The sequence below is a fragment of the Myotis davidii genome, unplaced genomic scaffold, assembly GCF_000327345.1.
Source record: "Myotis davidii unplaced genomic scaffold, ASM32734v1 scaffold128, whole genome shotgun sequence".
Lineage (NCBI taxonomy): Eukaryota > Metazoa > Chordata > Mammalia > Chiroptera > Vespertilionidae > Myotis > Myotis davidii.
This window is the reverse complement of record NW_006299719.1, coordinates 566,525-586,008: the sequence shown is the minus strand read 5'-3', so window position 1 is coordinate 586,008 and position 19,484 is coordinate 566,525. Positions and strand designations below refer to the sequence as shown.

The 19,484-nt window shown below is 39.6% G+C and overlaps 1 long non-coding RNA gene across 1 annotated transcript in view; it reads right to left on the bottom strand.

The window, feature by feature from the left end:
* Nucleotides 1–18,946: 18,946 nt before the first annotated feature.
* The window catches only part of LOC107185004, a 43,359-nt gene continuing 42,821 nt past the window's right edge, over nucleotides 18,947–19,484 (bottom strand). Inside the window, exon 5 of the long non-coding RNA XR_001515914.1 lies at nucleotides 18,947–19,143. This is a non-coding gene — a long non-coding RNA (uncharacterized LOC107185004). The remainder of the gene's footprint in view (nucleotides 19,144–19,484) is intronic.

Sequence of the window (19,484 nt, the reverse complement as noted above, 5' to 3'; positions counted from 1 at the left end):
CATTCATGTGAAATTTTGGATAGATGTTTTTTGTGGGTAGGAAATTTAAGTTCAAGTTTAACTTATGAGGAAATATTGGCCAGAATTCATAACTCTGGAGCCAAGAGAGCAACTTCAGATATGCTGGTCAGTGATGTATTTGTGAGAAATATGAAGCTAAGGAATTTTAGCCTCTCTTCTAAAGGCATAGACAGAGCTTAGCTTAAGCAAAAAGGTGAGGGTTTGTATTTTATAACCTCTCACTTCTCGTTTGTACCCTAACTGCAATTACCTTTATTCTCTATTCTGGAGGTCCAGGCTCTTCATCCTTCAGTCCAAAACTGAATTCAGCAAACGTTTACATAGAATCTCATAACCTTTCACATAATCTCCACAACAACTGCCTAAGATAGATATGAGTTATTAACCCCATTTTGCAGATGACATAGTTGAGTTCAAAGAGGTCAAGTAATATGTCTTAGTTCAAGAGGTTTGTTCAGTGTTGTGACTTACATTTAAGTCTCTGATGCAAAGTTTAGTGAATTTCCCATTAAATAATGCTAAGGACACAAAGAAGATAACATACTGTTCCTACCATCACAAATATATCTAGTTAAAAAAAACCCACCCACATATTAAATAACAAAATAGAACAATATTGGCACTACAAACCAGTATTTAAAAATGCCAACTAAATTATGCAGGCGATAAACACCAAGGATTCAGAGAGGAGAAGGCTCACTGGTAACTGAGAAACCACAGAAAGCTTCATGGAGGAGGCAATCATTGAGATGGCCTTAAGAGGATTTGGACAAAAGAAAGATGAGTTTTCCTGGTATAGTAAATTATATAAATAGTAACAAGTAGGTAAAAATATGCATAACATGTTTAAGGGACAGTAAATAGAGTATAAATATAATAGCTGCCATTTATTGAAAAAAAACATGGCTTAGTGATTAAAAGCATGGCCTCTGAGGACAGATGCTTAGGGGTTGAGACATAATTCTACTACTTATTAGCTGTTCACATGGTAAGTTTATTAATTTTCCTCAGTTTCTCATCTGTAAACTTAGGGTAACCGTATTACCTCTTTCAGAGAGTTGTTATAAGGATTAAATAAGTTTACAAAGTATTTAGAACAGTGTCCAAGCACTATGTAAATTGAATCAACCAAAAAAAAAAGTACTAAAGAGTATTGTAAATATACTGTACTCCAGGCACTGTATTAAGTGCATTATTTTATTTCATTTAATCATAATCATTCTCTAAGGCATGTATTATTTATCTCCATATTACTGGTGAGGAAACTAGAACTAAGAGAGTTAAATTTCTTAAGATCATACAGCGGGTAATTTCAAAATCTAGGTTTCAAACACAAATGCAAAACCTGTGCTCTTAACCAGTAAGCTTAACTCTCTGAGTCTAGGAAACAGAGGGAATATAAAGAAAAGTAGGCTGAGGCCAAATTATGGAGGGCCTTAAAAACATCAGGCTAAGATAAGTAAATAATATACAATAGGCAGTGAGAAGCCACTGAAAGTTTCTGGGCAATAATATGTTTTAGAGAATTTTATCTGGCCACAGGATTCCAGCTGGATTAGGCATCTCTTGGCCATAGGAGTATCAAGTATACACAAACTTATCCCAAATGATCTTTTGGAAAGTAGGCTGATGTTTTTTGTCCTTTAAAACTTATCCTTAAATATCCATCCATCTATGTAACCCCATTTGGACTCTAAACCATAATCAATAATAGCTTCAGCATTAAAACCCAAAGGAAAAGTTGAGACTTCTATTACCTAACTCCTAAATCCACACTAACCAAACAATAGTGTTATATTCTACTGCCTAAGTATAGAAGCAGACATCCATGTATATCCATAAGTCTCTTTGTGACCTACAACTGAAAGGCATTTAACAACTAGAAAATGGATGATCTGTATAATGTCTCTTGATTTAAAAGCCCAACTCACCTTCCCCAATGCTATCCCCAACTAAAAAGTATTGCTGGAGAAAAATCACACAACCAGGGTTGCAGCCATAATAAAAATAAGTCCCCTTATTTGAGGGGAATGCGTTCCAAGATCCCCAGTGAATGTCTGAAACCACAAATAGTATTGAATCATATATATACGGTATGTTTTTTCCTACACATACATAACTATGATAAAGTTTAATTTATAAATTAGGCACAGTAAGAGATTAATAACAACAATAATAAAAAAGAACAATTGTAACAACATACTGTAATAGAAGTTATGTGAATGTCGTCCCTCTCAAAATATCTTGTGGTATTACACTTACCTTTTCACTTAAAGAAAGAGCTTTATGGCTTCCCTTTGGCATCATATCCAAATTGCCAGCGTCACTACTCTTGCACTTTGAGTCCATTATTAAGTAAAATGAGGGTTACTTGAACACAAGCACTACAATACCATGACATTCAATCTGATAACGAGAAGGCTACTAAGTGACTAATTGGTGGGTGGTGTATACAACATGGATACAATGGACAACAGGATGATTCCTGAGTGGGATGGAGCAGGATGGCACGAAATTTCACCATGCTACTGAGAATGGAATACAATTTAAAACTTTTAAATTGTTTATTTCTAGAATTTTTCATTCAATATTTTCGAATTGTGGCTGACCTTAACTGAAATCATGGAAAGGGAAACTGTTGATAAGGGGGCTACTGAACTACAAATTCATGATCTTCAACCTCAGCTAGGCCTGAAATGTTGCTAGGCAGCTCTAATAAAATCTCCTATTCCGCTCAGTGGCTATTTCAAACTTTCAGCACTCTTATGCCTTCTACACTTCTTCCCCATCCTACCATCACCAACAATTCCTACTCCAGTCACGCATGTTCCACAGATGACTTTTTTCTATATTTTTCTGAGAAAATAAATTTAAATGTAATCATGTAGAAATTTCTCAGTTTCTCACTTGTCACCATCATGAATTTATCTGCAAAACTACTTATTTTTAACATCTTTCCCTCCTGGAGCAGTAAAATGGTTTCCTTCCCTGTGTCCAAAGCTTAATATTTTCATTTGTACTTTGGACTCCCTCCCAACTCGATTATATCACTCCAACAACCAATTTCTCTTATTTCTAAATTTTCAGTATTCTCTGATCTACTATCTCTTTCACTTTAATAACACATTCTCTAAAACACATCTATTATTTAAAATTCTCTTTTAACCAATGTCCTCCCCCAACAATCTCCCTATTCTTCCTTTCAAAGCCAAGCTATGTGAAAGAATAGTGTTAAATTCCTTGTGTATCTTCCTTTCCTCATTCATTCTTTTGGTTTTTCCTTGGACTACAAGTTTACAGAATGGGATTAATCAAAACCCTTGGTTTATGACACTCATCATTGCTTCATAGATGTCTCATTTTAAATTATTTAGTTAGTCAAAATATCTGCTCTCTCTCCTTCTCCATCTTTTCTCACACTTTCCCTTACTGGTTTTTTTTAAAACGCTTTCCCTTAATGAATCTCACGACCTGAATTCTCATCTCCAACACAGCTTCTAAGGAACTTGACCGAAGACACTAGAGATAATAGAGCAGAAAGATAAGAATGAACCTGAAACACTGGTGCATCCTTGGAGCCACCACCCCATCCTGGACTTTTAACTATGGGCTTCTTGGCATGTAAGAAAAATAGCTTACTAATTGGTTAAGGTCTTGTAGTGGGATTTCTTAGGCTTGTAGTTGAGCACAATCCTTAAATGATCCCCTCCCAAGCCTAGATTCTGTAGTCAGGATCACACTTCTAAATTCCAGACATACACCTCTAAGTACTTCAGTAATACCTCCATTTAGCAACTCAAACCCAACTTTTCCCAACTCATCAGCTTCTCCCAAAATATGCACTTCTGTCTGTATCTTGAATATCAGTAAATGTTGCCTTTAACTGTTCACATATCCCCAACATAATCCTTGTTTAAAACAGAACTCTACATCCCCTACCAATCCTCTCCACAGCTCTTCTCTGCCGTGTTTTCCTGTACCACTACCCAGGTCAATGATTTAGTCACTGAGCCCGTCCTCTGAATCCTATCTCATGTTAATCTCAAATATATTCTTCCCTCACCATTCCTCCTGCCAATGCCACTGCTTTCCTTTAAGTCCTCACTATCTTGGTCTTTGATAATTGCCTCCTACCTGGTCTACTTGCTTCTTAACTTGAGCCTCTCCAGTTCATTAATTACCCGCACTTCTACCGGAGGGACTTTGTTTGGGAAGGAAACAAACAAACAACAACAAAAAATTCTCCTCTCTTCCCAAACTAGTTTACACAGTGAGATAAGATAAATATGAAGTGGCCGAAACCGGTTTGGCTCAGTGGATTGAGCGTCAGCCTGCGGACTGAAAGGTCCCAGGTTCGATTCCGGTCAAGGGCATGTACCTGGGTTGCAGGCACATCCCCAGTAGGAGATGTGCAGGAGGCAGCTGATCGATGTTTCTCTCTCATCGATGTTTCTAACTTTCTATCTCTCTCCCTTCCTCTCTGCAAAAAATTAATAAAATATTAAAAAAAAAAGATAAATATGAAGTGGCTGTTTCCAAAAAAAAAAAATGAGACAGAAACAAAGAGGAAGAAAGGAGCTAACTTCTGCATCTGGTTGGACAAGACAGAGACCAAGGGTATGTGCAGGATAAGGATAGGATCCATATATTGAACTAATTCACCAGAAACAAACACTTTGAGCCAGAGAGCCTAGGAAATCCAACAACCCCCTGCTCTTCCCTGCTCTTCATTCAAATCTGGGGAGGGACACAGTACTTCTTCCACTTATGGTTTGAACTTCAAGAGAATTTCATTTGACTCTCCAATGTTCTTGTACCTCATTGAGTCCTGAGTTACACCCAAATCTGATAATATTCTTCTTCTAAGACTTTTCCGTGATTGTCTACCGCTCTCAGGAAAAATCTGAGCATCTTGTTCAAGCCCTATGATCTGGCTATAGTGAACCACCCAGAGTTTACTACCCCGAACCTCCCAGGTCACACTATTAAACGCTTCCATGCCTTTTTTGCATGCTGTACCCCCTGTCTGACAAACTATTACCTTCTACCCTTTCCACTTTACTGGTAAGTTCTATTTATCCTGGATGATGCAGTTCAAGCCTTTTTCAATCCACAGTCATTAGATCTCCAGTATAAATTCCCTCCAGCTGAATTTCAATATCACTATAGGTAAACTTCTGTTGAAGCATTTCTAAAACGATGAAATGATGAAGTAATAGTTAGTGATTAACACAATAGGGGAACAAAGTACAACTCTGTTCCCAGAAAAGCTCTGTGCCTCAGAAATAGTAAATACCCCTTCCTCAAAGTTTGTTTAATGTCTCTCTTTGCTACCACTTACTGAGGACTTACTATTTTCCAGGCTCTGTAATAATGGCTTTATGTACAATTTGTAGATACTATTTAAATAATAATAATAGGTACTATTATTAAACTCCATTTTATAAATAAGAAAAGTGCACTTATAGAGGTTTAGAGATATATCCAAGTTCACACAGCCAGTGACTAAGCACATGTCAGTAATCTACATCCCTACTACTAATAATAAACATTTGTAAATGCTTTGAAGTAGAAATGGCTGTATGAGGAAACATACATGTAAGAAAAAAACTATATTCATTCATTCAGTCAACATATATTTCTTAAGAAGAGAGGGATAGGAGATGTGGATCCTACAACTATGCTTTACTCTCTCTCAGCAAGTGTTTTATCCCTTTAAAACAAATTCATAAAATAAGTAAGAATAATTAAAAACCCTTTTTTTCCCTACTAACCCTCATGATTTTTTTTTTCTTTTGCAAGGTATGTTGCCTGATTTCTTTTGGGCTGCCATGATTTTACTCAGTCTCTAGGCATGCAGGTAAAAGACAATGTTCATATCTCAATTAAAATCCTGCATAATTTTATTGGAATCAGATACTTTCATTTATTTTTTAAAACATAAGATAATTAGTGAAGAACAGAAAGAAAAAGACATACAAAATGAGTTCATCATGCATGAAATATATGCAAAAATAAGTAGCCATGTTAGACAACTAACTAGGAGAGCTGGTAAAGAATTAAAACAGAAAATAATTGCACCAAAATAAAAACCAAGCGATTTTCAAGCTTCAGGGCCCTAAATCCATTACTCAAAAAGGCCCAACACCAACTGAAATGTATGTCCAGTCCAAACATGCAGCCAGAAGTAAGTGCATTTTAGTAGCATTTAGTCTGAGTGTTCATTTGCCATGGAGACAGGGCACTAAAAACCTGTAGTTTTAGGTGTTTTCAACTGAACCTGAATTTTTAGATGTATAAATTAGTTTACCCCCTTGAAAAGACATGATTTCCTGTTTTTGAGAGAAATGTAGGCTTCTAAAAGCTTATTTAAAAGGTTCAGAAGGCTACTTGGGCATCAAATAACTATTAAAAACAATATTTTGACTATTTAAGTGTAAACGAATCAGAAACATATGGATTAAATTTCCCTTAAATTGCACATGCTCCAAACTGAAGAGCATAAGCATGGGCGAAACCTGTTTTGGATTTCAGAAAGCGCAAAACATTTGAAAAATCATCTGTGATGTTCAGTGAACTCAAGATACAGCTGGTTTCACCCATCTCTAATTCATCCCTCTCCTGAACTTCTGGTCTTAATATAAGGAAGGGTGTAAGTACACAAATAGCTTACCGGTAAAATGTCTAGACCTAAATTTAGAGGTGATAAAAAAAAAAAAAAGAAACAGGAATAAATTTTTTAAAATCTTTTTAAAACCCCTGTTTAAAGAAAAGTTTTCCAGTTTTAAAGAAAACCTAAAATACTCTTTAGACCATGGGTGGGCAAACTTTTTGACTCAAGGGCCACAATGGGTTCTTGAACTGGACCGGAGGGCCTGAACAAAAGCATGGATGGAGTGTTTGTGTGAACTAATATAAATTCAAAGTAAACATCCACACTAATAAAAGAGAAACATGGTAATTGGTGTACGGCCGCTACCCTTCCCATTGGCTAATCAGCGAGATATGCAAATTAACTGACAGCCAAGATGGCCGCCGGCAGCCAGGCAGCTTGAAACTAACATGAGGCTTGCTTGCCTCAGTGACGGAGGAAACCAATGTCCCCCGCCTGTGGCTTCAGGCTTCTGAGCCTGCAGTTTAAGAAACTATGTAACAAATACTGCAGGACTTCAGCCAGCAGGATCACAACATTGTATGCAAAGGCCAGAAACCTACTTTCAGCAGCAGAGGCCTAAGAGCTGGAGCCCAGCCTCAAGCTAAAGATGGCCTAGAATAAAAAAAAAAAAAAAAAAAAAGGAAAAAAGGAGCGGTTGGGAGCTTCAGTCACCCCCAGCCTGAAAACAGCCCTCAGCCACTCACCCAGACTGGCCAGGCACCCCAGTGGGGACCCCCACCCTGAAGGGTGTGTGACCAGCTGCAAACAGCCATCATCCCCTCACCCAGGCTGCCCAGGCACACCAGTGGGACCCCCACCCTGATCCAGGACACCCTCGAGGGCTAACCAGCCAGCACCCTCCTGTGCACCAGGCCTCTACCCTATATAGTAAAAGGGTAATATGCCTCCCAGCACCGGGATCAGCAGAGCTGTAAGGCCTCCTGGCATCGAGATCAGCGTGACAGGGGGCAGCGCCCAAACCCTCTGATCGCCCTACGGCTCTGTGTGTGACAGGGTGCGGCACCCCAACCCCCCACACCCCCATGGGCCCTGCTCTGTGTGTGACGGGGTAGAGCCATAACCTCCCAATCAGCCCTGCCCTGAGTGTGAGAGTGGCGGCGCCCCAACCCCCAGATTGGTTGGGTCTCTGGTACTTGACAGTCAGGCAGAAAATGTTATCCTGATTTCCATAGAAACCCATATTAACCCTAGGTTCGTCCAGATGAATTTGATTAAATCCCTTTCCCCAATTTCTTATATTGCGCAAAAGTTCACTAGAGATGGTGAAGGGACAGTATGATGAACACCTGGGCACACATCACCTAGAGTCTAGACCAGGGGTGGGCAAACTTTTTGACTCGAGGGCCACAATGGGTTCTTAAACTGGACTGGAGGGCTGGAACAAAAGCATGGATTGAGTGTTTGTGTGAACTAATATAAATTCAAAGTAAACATCATTACATAAAAGGGTACGGTCTTTTTTTTTTTTAGTTTTATTCATTTCAAATGGCCCGCGAGCCGTAGTTTGCCCACGGCTGCTTTAGACTATACAATTTTCTTTTGAGTCTTTCTAATTAAAAATTTAATTTACATAACTCTAGGCTGGAGAATAAAGTAAACTGACATTTTTTGAGCTTTTATATGTGCCAGGCACTGTGCTGAGCACTTGCATGTGCTTTCTTTCTCTATTCAATTACACCAAAAACCAGCTTTAGGTCCCTCTTAGCACAGAGGAGACAAGGCATTTGTATTTTACCCAATTTCATTCTTTTCACCTTGACAGCCTACTTATAATAAACAACCTGAGTCTAAAAGGTCACTGAAAAAAAATTACATTTTCTTCAAGAAAATTAAGCAGATAATATTAAGAATTGAAGTCCTTAGCTATTAGTAGACCTACATAAATCGGGAGACAGCATTTAAAAAAAAACTGATTAAGAGCACCTGTTAAGGGGGAGCAACTTACTTAGTCTTTTTGTACTTCTGTTCTTTGTACCTCCTCTGTAGAACTGGGGGAACAATACTTACCTTGTAAGGTCATTGTGACTATAGAGTGGGAAATTGTATGGAATGTGCCTGAGAGGAAGTGTTCAATAAGTAACTATTAGATCAGAAATATGTGGATATAGATGTGCTCGATGCTTATTTCCTCCAACAACCAGTCAGAGCCAGACAATGTCCCTTCCTAGAACCCTTCCTTCCCAAGATGAATCCCTCTGGTCTCTGGACACTCTCTGTGATGAGCCCTTCACCACACAAGCAGTAGGGAATGTATGGTCCCCGCACATCCTGAAGAGGTTGCTTGTAACTACCTCCACCACAAGTTACAACTCTCCACCCCATGGTGTGAGCTCTGTGGGATGCCACTGTGGCTACTTGGAGATTGAGGCTATTGCAGCAGGTGTCAGGTCAGAAGTCACCTGGGTCAAGCAGCGGGACCTGCCATGACCCAGCTCCTGGTCACTGAGGTATAGCACCACTTTATAGGACCCTCCCTTTTCCCATGAAAATCCAGCTGGCTCCTCTGCCCCCAGTTTAGGGACTTGACTGGCCTCCAAGAAGCCATAGTTGTTTCTCAAGTACATCTCAGCTCCAGCACTCTGCTCATCCCCTCTGCCATGGCGGGAGGAGCTAGTATAGCCCACTGCAGGTATATCTAGAGGAGCTCCAATGCTCAAATCAATTATCTCTCAGAAAAGAGTTGTTGACAGCCGCCTCCCCACCTATCGCTCTTTCTTGGTCGGAGGCCATGCTTTGGCCTCCCTATAACCTTCACCTTTTGCTCAAGGAAGGAGATGGAAATGGGTTGGCTAGGGAGAATTCCAGAGCCATACCACAATTCCATAGAGAAAAATGACCACAGAACATTTTTCTTTGACCGCTCCCTACTTCTAATGCCTCCCTGCCTGCCTTTGCCCCCCATTGGGAAAAGGGCTGACTTCCCGTCGTGTCAGCCCATGAGATTTTCATAAAGCTCCTCTTACAGGTTTGAGATTTCTGAGGTGTATCAAACCTTGTCAAATTTCCAGGCTAGTCAACTTTCCATTGCCTGTCAGGAGTGAAAACCTGACCAGAAGAGGTGTTCCGGCCAGCAGGGATCTATGAGTCACTTATCTCTATGAGATTTAATGAGCTACATTAAGCCAAGCACTCTGACAAATCCGTATATAAGATAATTGGTTATAAATGCCTAGGGAGAGGCTGCACATGGAGTGAAGGTGTTGAGTGTTGTATACTCACCACAGGTAAGAATTTTAAGAGGCAACCTAATGGCTTGAGAGCCTTCTAAGTCTCATTTAGGTCTCTCTTTGATTGGGTTGCTCTTTGTTTTAAGTTGGCAGGCTCGGGACCTAGCTTCAAATCATAGCTAAGAAGGTGAAAGTGACTGGTATTTAACAAAGGGCTCACCCTTCAGCGATGTGCTCTCTGGGAGAGGGAGGAAGAGAAATAATGGGAAAGTGTCCCCTTTTTGCAGCTAGTGATATTCAATTGTAGTTCATCTGTCAAAGGCAGGATTCCCTGGCAAAGTAGAATTCTGGGTGCTGCTTAAGCTTCCACACCCCATTGTCCACAATGTTATCATTTAGGGTAGTTTGGGACAAGGCTGCAGGGTCATTGGAAACATTGATTTACCTGTCAATAGAAGGTCATTGTGTAAAGACATAAGACAAGATTGTACCAAATTTCAGAGCAACCTCAGTCATAGACGGTCAGTCCCAGGGGCACATTTGTCAGACGTAGCATGGCAGAGGGGGGACTAGACATGTATTTACACTGGTGTCCTAGTGTACTATAACTGTGATTCAAGAAATTCTGTCCCTAGCGGAGAGGTCTCCAGCCAGAGGAGGTGGCCACTGTCGTCTTATTCTAGGAGCAGACTTCTAGCCTCCAAGAATACAAATGAGAATATCAGGACCTTGCAATAGCCAAGCTCAGGGAAGATGACAGAGCTCTAAGAGAGCTGACTGGAGTACTAGGAAGGGTAACCAGGCAGGCTACCAAGCAGGAAGTAGAGACCCCAACCCGCTCTCTTTTTCATATTTTCCCCTGGTCCTAGCCCCAACATCCCATTCAGATGCCCAAATCAGAGACCTAGGCATCATACATGATACTTCCGTTTTCCACCCCCTCATCTCCAAACCAAACCCTGATCCTTTAGTTCTACATCCTTAATGTCTTTTGATGTCTCACCATCTCCATTGTCTTTACCTTAGTTCAAGACACCATCATCTTTGACCTGTATTACCACAGCAGCCTCCTAATTGTTCTTCCTGTATTCCTACCAATACCAATTTCTTACCACTGCATCCCTTACAGTATATGCACTAGCCTCTCTAATTACTTGTAGTTCCTTGCATGTGCCATGCTCGCTCTTGCTTCTGGGGTTTGCACATCTTCTCTCGGCTAAGTCTCACACCTTTACTTCCTCAAATAGGGCTTCTCAATTCCCCAAACTGGATAATAGAGAGCCTGCTTGAAAGGGTTAAGACTCAGACACTATCATAGCTCTCCAGGAACCCTAAGTGATTAAACTTCTGGAGTATATGTTCCAGAGATCCTAAGGGCCCTCACCAATCTGAGCATATACCATCCTACCCTCTAATCATCATGACTTTGAGTCTGACCTACTAAATGAACCCATTCAACCCCTGCCCATCAGAACCTTTGCTTACAGTGGAAACTGCCAGAACGTTAAACCAGATGAAACAACAAAGGCTCTAAAAGTCAGCTTGAGGCTAGAGAGCAAGCAAAATCCAGCATTCTGTTTATATTTCAGATCTGCTTGATTCCAATTTCTTTGAGCATGCTTGCATCTTTGTTGGTAGTATAACATCTCAACTTTCTGGGAATCCCATCTTTCTTGGGACTTGGCCCCCCTAGATTCAGCCTTCTGACTGACTCCCTGGATCTGGTTTCAGCCTCATGCCCCTGCTTTTCCAATCCTACACCCCCCTGAGCATGAACACAAGTGATAAACATGATCCCAGGCCCAACATTCAGCCCAGTCGAGTAAAGGTCCGATGTGGTCCAAGTGTTGGAGCTGACAATATTGTATATTTTATGGGCTCCAAAATTCCAAACTTCACAGAAATGTTTTCCTTTTCACATATTACTTTATTGTCTTCCTGAATTACTTGTCATAAAAATCTCATCCAGTGAGACCAAAAGGGTTCATCATTTTCTTATCTTTATTAACAACAATAAAAATAAAGAATATCCACTCTGGTAAAGACCAGAGTGCTAAGTTCTAGAGAAGTAAGATTGTGAAGCCCAGGTCCTCCCTTGCACAACACCCATAAATATTGTTTCATGTCTTAGAATAGTCATCCCTGGTGGGAAGTTCTGGCCATAGCAGGCATGCCAGAGGAACTACAGGAAGGCAGGAAGGCTGAGAAAGCAGACCTAGGATTCTAGGTACCTGCTGGGAGTAGGACTGCAGACTAATTCTTCAGCTGTCAGTTTTTCCTAAGGCTGGGCCTGTTACCTGAATCCTTTCCCTCCCTTAGTAAACTCCTCCAACCCAAGCTCCTCTTTACTCACTGCAGGTCTTGCTTTACCCACAACATTGCTTCTAATTCCCCCCTAAGGGAAACATTTGGTTTCTGTGCCTGTCTTTATTTATTTTTTTTTAAGAATTCTTTATTGTTGAAAGTATTACGTATGCCCCCTTTTCCCCGCCACGGATCCGCTCCAGCCTGCCCTAGGCTCTCACCGCCCCATTGTCTGTATCCATGGGCCATGCATCTATGCATACAAGGTCCTTGGTTGGTTGTCTCCCACCCACCCGCTCTGCCTCTCCTTCCCTCCAGGATTCCGCACTCTGTTCCATGCTTCCATGTGTCTGGATCATGCCTATCTTTAAATGGGCCCTGTGTAACCATGGCTCTCTTCCTAAAGTCCTAAAATCATTTCTTATTTTATTCACGATATAGCTATAAAACCTCTGTAAGCTTTTCCCAAGACCCTTTAACAAACCAAGAATTTTCCAGAGATAGTGTCTAATGTTCACTGGATTCATATTACAACTACAATCTTGCATTACTCTGGTGGGGCCCAGGGAGGCCTGGGCTTGCCTGCCCTGCTGTCCTTCCAGATGGACCTATGCTGATGCTGAGGTGTGTTTGGATATTAAAATTCAACTTTTTTGACATCACTATTTTGGCTGCATCATCCCTATGATCTGCATGTTAATATCACTTATCTTGCCCTCCTATGGTTCTAGTGGTCTCATAACTCAGTTACAGTTTTTGCTACCTGAGTGAGGGGATGGAGGAAGGAAGAACAGCCTTAGGATAAAGTTGATACTCTCTCTGAATGACAAAGACAAAAGGAAAAAGACAAACAAGTGCCACCATTACCACTATTTCCAAAATCCTTTCCTTACCCCAAACAGAAACTTTGTGACCATTCAGCAACAGCTCCCATTTCCCCTACTCCCCAACCTCTGGCAACCTCTAATTTGATTATCCTATAAATTTGCTTATTCTAGATATTTCATATAATTGGAATCATTCAATATTGATCCTTTTGTATCTGGCTTATTTCACTTAGCACATTTTCAAAATTTCAGGTTCGTAAGGTATAGTACCCATTTCCAACAGTGTATTTACAATTTGATTCATATTTTGTGTATCAGATTATACATTTTGCATAGCATTTAAGTTGAAACTTAATAAAATCCATTTCATTTGAATATAGTTGTGTGTGTGTGTGTGTGTTATGTGTGTGTGTTATGCACACACTATAGTTTCATAAATCTTGGGAAACAGATTCTACAAATATCATATATAGACACTAGAGGCCTGGTGCATGAATTCATGTCCTAGTGGAGTCCCTCAGCCTGGCCTGTGGGATCGGGCTGAAACTGGCTCTCTGACATCCCCTGAGGGGTCCCGGATTCTGAGAGGGTTCAGGCCAGGCTGAGGGACCCCACCAGTGCATGATCAGGACTGGGGAGGGATGTGGGAGGTTGGCCAGCTGGGGAGGAACTGTGGGAGGGCTCCAGGCCATGTATGGCCTGTCTCGCTCAGTCCTGATCAGCCTGACCTCAGCAGCAAGCTAACCTACTGGTTGGAGCATCTGCCCCCTGGTGGTCAGTGAACGTCACAGTGACTGGTTGACCAGTTGACTATCTGCCCCCTGGTGGTCAGTGCATACCATAGCAAGCGGTTGAGCGGCCTTAGCATATCATTAGCATATTACACTTTTATTGGTTGAACACGCACCTGGATGACCGGGCACTTAGCATATTAGGCTTTTATTATATAGGATAAATGTATACAGCTTATTTTATTTACAAACTGATACATACATTCCTCTTATTTATTAAATCACTGGCTTTGTGTTATATAGAAATATTTGTAAATAGATTTCAGAAAAGAATTAAAATATTGATTCTAAAAATCACAGCCTAATAAATGTTTGTTTAAAAAGTCCCTTAGAACTTCATTGTATGAGAAGTTCATTCCATTTTATTGCTGAATAATATTTCATTGTACCTACATGGATTTATTTATCCATTCATCTTTTGATGAACACTTGAATTATTTGCACCCTTTGGCTATTATAAACCATGCCACAAGGAACATTCACATACAAGTATCTGAGTCACTGCCTTCCATTCTTTTGGTTCTATACCTAGGAGTGAAATGGCTGCTCATGGTAATTCTGCATTTGCTTTTTGAGTAACTGCCAAACTGTTCTCCATAGCAGCTGCATTTTACATTCCCACCAAAAACATAGGAGTGTTCCAATTTCTCCACATCCTTGCCAATATTCATTATTTTCATTTTAAAAGTATATTATTATAGTCATCCTAGTAGGTGTAAAGTGGTATTTCATTGTAGTTTTGATTTGCAATTCCCTGATGCCTAATGATGTTGAGCATCTTTTCATGAACTTATTAGCCATTTGTACCTCTTGAAGAAAAGTCTATTCAAGCCCTTGCCTAAATTTTAATTTCATTGTTTCTTTTTGTTGTTGAGCTCTAGGTGTCCTTTATACATTCTGGATATAGATTTTTATCACAGATATAATTTACAAATATTTTGTAGATTGTCTTTTTAATCTTAACAATGTTCGTTGATACCCAGAAGTTCTTAATTTTGATGAGATCTAATTTACCTATTTTTCTTTTGTTACTCTTGCTTTTGGTATCATATCTAAAAGTCCATTGCCAAGAGTTTTGTGGCTTTAACTCTTATATTTGGGTTGTTTACCCAATTTAAGTTAATTTTAGTGTATGGTATAAGGTAAAGGTTTAACTTCATTCATTTGCATGTGGAAATCCAGTTGTCCCAACACCATTGTCAAAAAGAATATTCTTTCCCCATTGAATGGATTTGGTACCCATGTCAAAAATCAATTGGCCATAAAAATATGAGTTTACTTCTAGAATCTCAATTCCATTCTATTTGTCTATATGTCTTACTTTATGCCCTTCATGATTCTTTGAATTGCTGAATTAACAAAACCTGAAGGCTACTATGTTAATTTTCTATTGCTGCTAATTACTATAAACTTGGTTGCTTAAACAAAAACACATCTTTATCTTATAGTTCTAGAGGACAGAGGTCCAAAATGGGTTTCACTGTGGTAAGACCAAGGTGTCAGCAGGCCTGAAATTTCTTTCTGACAACTCTAGAGAAGAATCCATTTTCTTATCTTTTCCAGGTTCTAGAAGCCACCTACATTCCTTGGTTCATGACCTTCTTCTATCTTCAAAGCCAGCAATGGTAGGTTCAGTCTTGCATTGAATCCCTGATACTTTTGCTCCATCACTCTTTGCCCCCCTCTTCCACTTTTAAAGACTCTTGTGATTATATTTGACCCACCCAGATAACCCAGTATAATCTCCTTATTATAGGTCAGCTTATTAGCAACTTTAATTTCCCTTTGCCATGTAATATAGCATATTCATGGGTTTAAGGAATTAGGGCATGGGCACCCTGGGGAGAGATTACATTGCCTTCCACGACCACTCTAGTGCTGGACTTAGTCATTTGATACAATAAATTTCCCTCTGCTTAAAGCCAATGTAATTTCAGGCTGGGCTTAATTTATCCACCATAGTCTCCATATCACTACTTTTAGCACAATGCCTGGAAAAAAGTATATGATTGATAAATATGATTGAAAGCTGCATTTTTTTTTTATGTTCTTAGTGCCAGATAGTTTAGGCCAGTGATTTTCAAACTAGATCCACAGAATCCTAAAGTGGCATTTCTGTGCCTTGGGGACCACTTGAGGTAAGGAAGGGAAATTGCTGAGCAGAAGGCTGAACTGGACCTTCATAAGAAGGGATTCTACTGCTGTAGGAAGCTTAAATAACACTGAGATTAGGTCATTGACAATATAGCACAATTTCAAAATGTTAGCTTCATGAAGGTGTTGATTTTATAAGATAAACTGAACCAGCTGTCTAGGTGAGCTACCCCTGTCATGGGAAGGACGTGCTTCACCTGGTGCCCAGCTGAAATTGGGTTGAGTAAAACTGGAGCATGAGACAGTCTCTTTACAACTCAGCATTCTAAATATAGTTTCCTGTTCAATCCTCAAATATTTTCTTCCAATTAAGCAATTCCTTTAGCCCAGTAAGTTTCTCAAAGCTCTTTGGAATTCAGTTGGAAACGAAGAACTGCCTTTTCCAAGCTTACTGAGAGAAGAAAAGCAATAGTCAGCATTATTAAGTGCTGCCTGACTCTGTGCCAGGCACTGTGCAAAGCAATTTACACACATGATTCCTCAAGTGTACCATAATCCTACAAGGTACACGGGATCTCCATTTTACTGATAAGAACACTGTAACTAATAAATCTTAAATAATCTGCCCAAGAACACAAAACTTGGTAAGAGATCTTTTAATATTTCCACAATATGCTGGCCTTAAAGACACCTATAAGAATAAGGGATCATTTGTCTTGCTGTCCTAAAATGACCCTTTCACTTACACAATGTGCAGTGTCATTCACAGAGATTTCAGATTTATGTTTAAGTGAAAAGTAAGGTATATGGACTGGAAAATCTTGATAAAGACCACACCTTCACTAAGATATAAAATTTCCGGTTAACTTTGGAATAACCAAGAAGTTATCTGTTGAAATCTCTACAAGAAAACAGTCTAATATGCTTCCCAAGTGAAGCAAATAAGCAGTTGACTAGAGGCAGTGTAACAGAGATTAACAGCCAACTCCGAGGACAGCCAAACCTGGGTTTCGTTTTAAACCCAGCTGTGTGACCCTTGGCAAACTCGCAACTCTGCTTGCTGAGCGATGTGTTCTGATATGTTAAACGGGGTGATAACAGACACATTGAGGGGTTTAGGGGGGATAATGACAATTGACAGTGCTTGAAATATTCCCATACAGTAAACACTCAAAAACATTGGCTATCGATATAATTGAGGGATTTATAAAGCTTTGGGAAATGAATTTTAAATATTAGTTTTTATCATACAGTTGCTGTAATAATTAGTAGCAGTGATAAAGAATCAGTAAAATAACCATAACTCTCCCCTCTTTCTTGATCATCAATTGTTCCCTCTATAACAATCTACCTTCAACCTGCCTTCAGTCTAATAATTTGCCCTACAATTGAATAAGCAGCCAGAGTATTCTTTATTTGATTTTATTTTTTTAAAAAAATATATTTTTATTGATTTCAGAGAGGAATAGGAGAGGTAGAGAGAGATAGAAACATCAATGATGAGAGAAGACAGAGGCAGAGCAACATCGAACAGACTGTCAAACTACAGCAGGAAGGGCGGGTAGGGTTACAATGAGAGAAAATCATTGATTGGCTGTCTCCTGCGCGCCCCACACTGGGGATTGAGCCCACAACCTGGGCTTGTGCCCTGACTGGGAATTGAATTGTGACCTCCTGGTTCATCATAAGTCGACGCTCAACCACTGAGCCAGGCCAGCCAAGAAGAGTATTTCTTATTTTAAAATTTACACCAGGTTATTCATCTGCTTTAAAAAAAATCTAAAAAATCTTACAATAGCTTCCCATTTCATATATATATCTAATATGCAAAGTGTCCCCTCAGGAGTTGGACCTACCGAGAGTTCAATCACTCTCTATGATGTGTGCTGACCACAAGGAGGCAGCATAGAATGAAGGGAGGCCTCAGCCGACAGCCGGCAGCTGGGGAAGGGAGGCCCTGGCCGGCAGCCACTAGGGACCCTACTCGTGCACGAATTCCATCCACTGGGCCTTTTAGAATAAAATACTAAGTTTTTACTGTGGTCTTCAAGGCCCTTCATGCTGTTGCCCCTATTTCTCTGATTTCATCTCCCAGTATTCTCCCCTTAACTCACTCCACTCTAGCCAGACTGAATGCCTTAGTGTTCCTTGAATACTTTAAGATTTTTTCTCTTGCTTATCTTTTTGAAACATTGTTCCCACTAATTTCTATGCACCTTGCCCCTCACTTTATTCAAGGATCTGCTCAAATGTTGCACTATCAGAGAAACCTTGAAATAGTCTCCCCATATTCATCACTCTCTATTCTTCACTTTGCCTCTTTTTTCTTCATAGTAGTCATCACTATGTGGAATATTAAAATTTTTAATATCTGTCTTCCTCATTTTAAGTTTCATAAGTCCATGGAATTTGTCTTTACTATTAATTTCTATAGCCTAAAAGCATAGAACAGTACATGGCACATAATAGAAGCTTTCACAAAAAATATTTGTTGGATTTGGATCATTTGCTAAGCCCTTACTATGTAACCATTATCTTAGTTAATCCTTACAACTACCTGGAGCATTAGTATCAGAATGTCATGATTCTGACCTAAGTCTTCTACTAGTTGTATCAAGTTGGACAAGTTACCTAGCTTCTCTACACCTCACTTTCCTCATCTGTATAAGAGGAAATAATATCTATTTCATAGTATTGTTGTAAAGACTAAAAGGAATAATGTGTGAAGATGTTTGCACAATGCCTAAAACTAATTGCTTAACTCTAATACAGGTAAGAAAACTAACAATCAGAAAAGTTAAAAACCCAAAGTCAAACAAATAAATTATAAAAATAGAGAGTAGGCTAGGCATGGAATCAAAGCTCTAAAACTGGATGATTTGCTTATTTGTGTTTGACTGGTTGTTTTTGAAACTAAATCTAGACTAGCAGCTTTCCCCCCTCCATTTGTTCCTGTATCTAAAAAGCCGACTGAAGCATTTGTTTTCAAGTTTTATGGGATCCTGTTCAGGTTTCCTGTTTTCTGAAATGAGTACTATCATTTTTCTAGTTTCTTTTATTCACACAACAAACATATGACTAGGAATTTATAATCTACTTGGGAACATAAGCCATGTGTGTTGATGACAAGAAAATTAGAACTGAGAGAGTGCTAAGAAAATTCAGGGGTGAGTGTCATACATTTATTTCTTTGTCGGCGAGAACACCATCTTATTCCTTCCCTCACTCCCAATCCATGTGGCAGTTTCTTTGTAAAGCCCGTGCTGTGGAAACACAAATACATTAGAATAATTAACAAACATATATACTTTCCTCCTAAGTGTTGAAGATTCTTGTTTAAGTTCCTACCGGCCATTTCTCAAAACAAAAATGCATAGATCATCTTTGAGGGAGTCAACCAGAACACTTACTATTCATCTCATCTGGTTTGCACACTCTTAAGTGGTGCCTCTGGGTCCATTATGAAAAGAGCTTTAATTAAGAGCAAACATGCTTGGGTTTTACTTATCTCGTGTTCAATAATCAGACTAAAGAGTTCATGAAGGGGGTTGTGGGGAGGCAGATACTATTTTTCCCAAAGCTTTTTGTCTACTTCAGCAGTTTT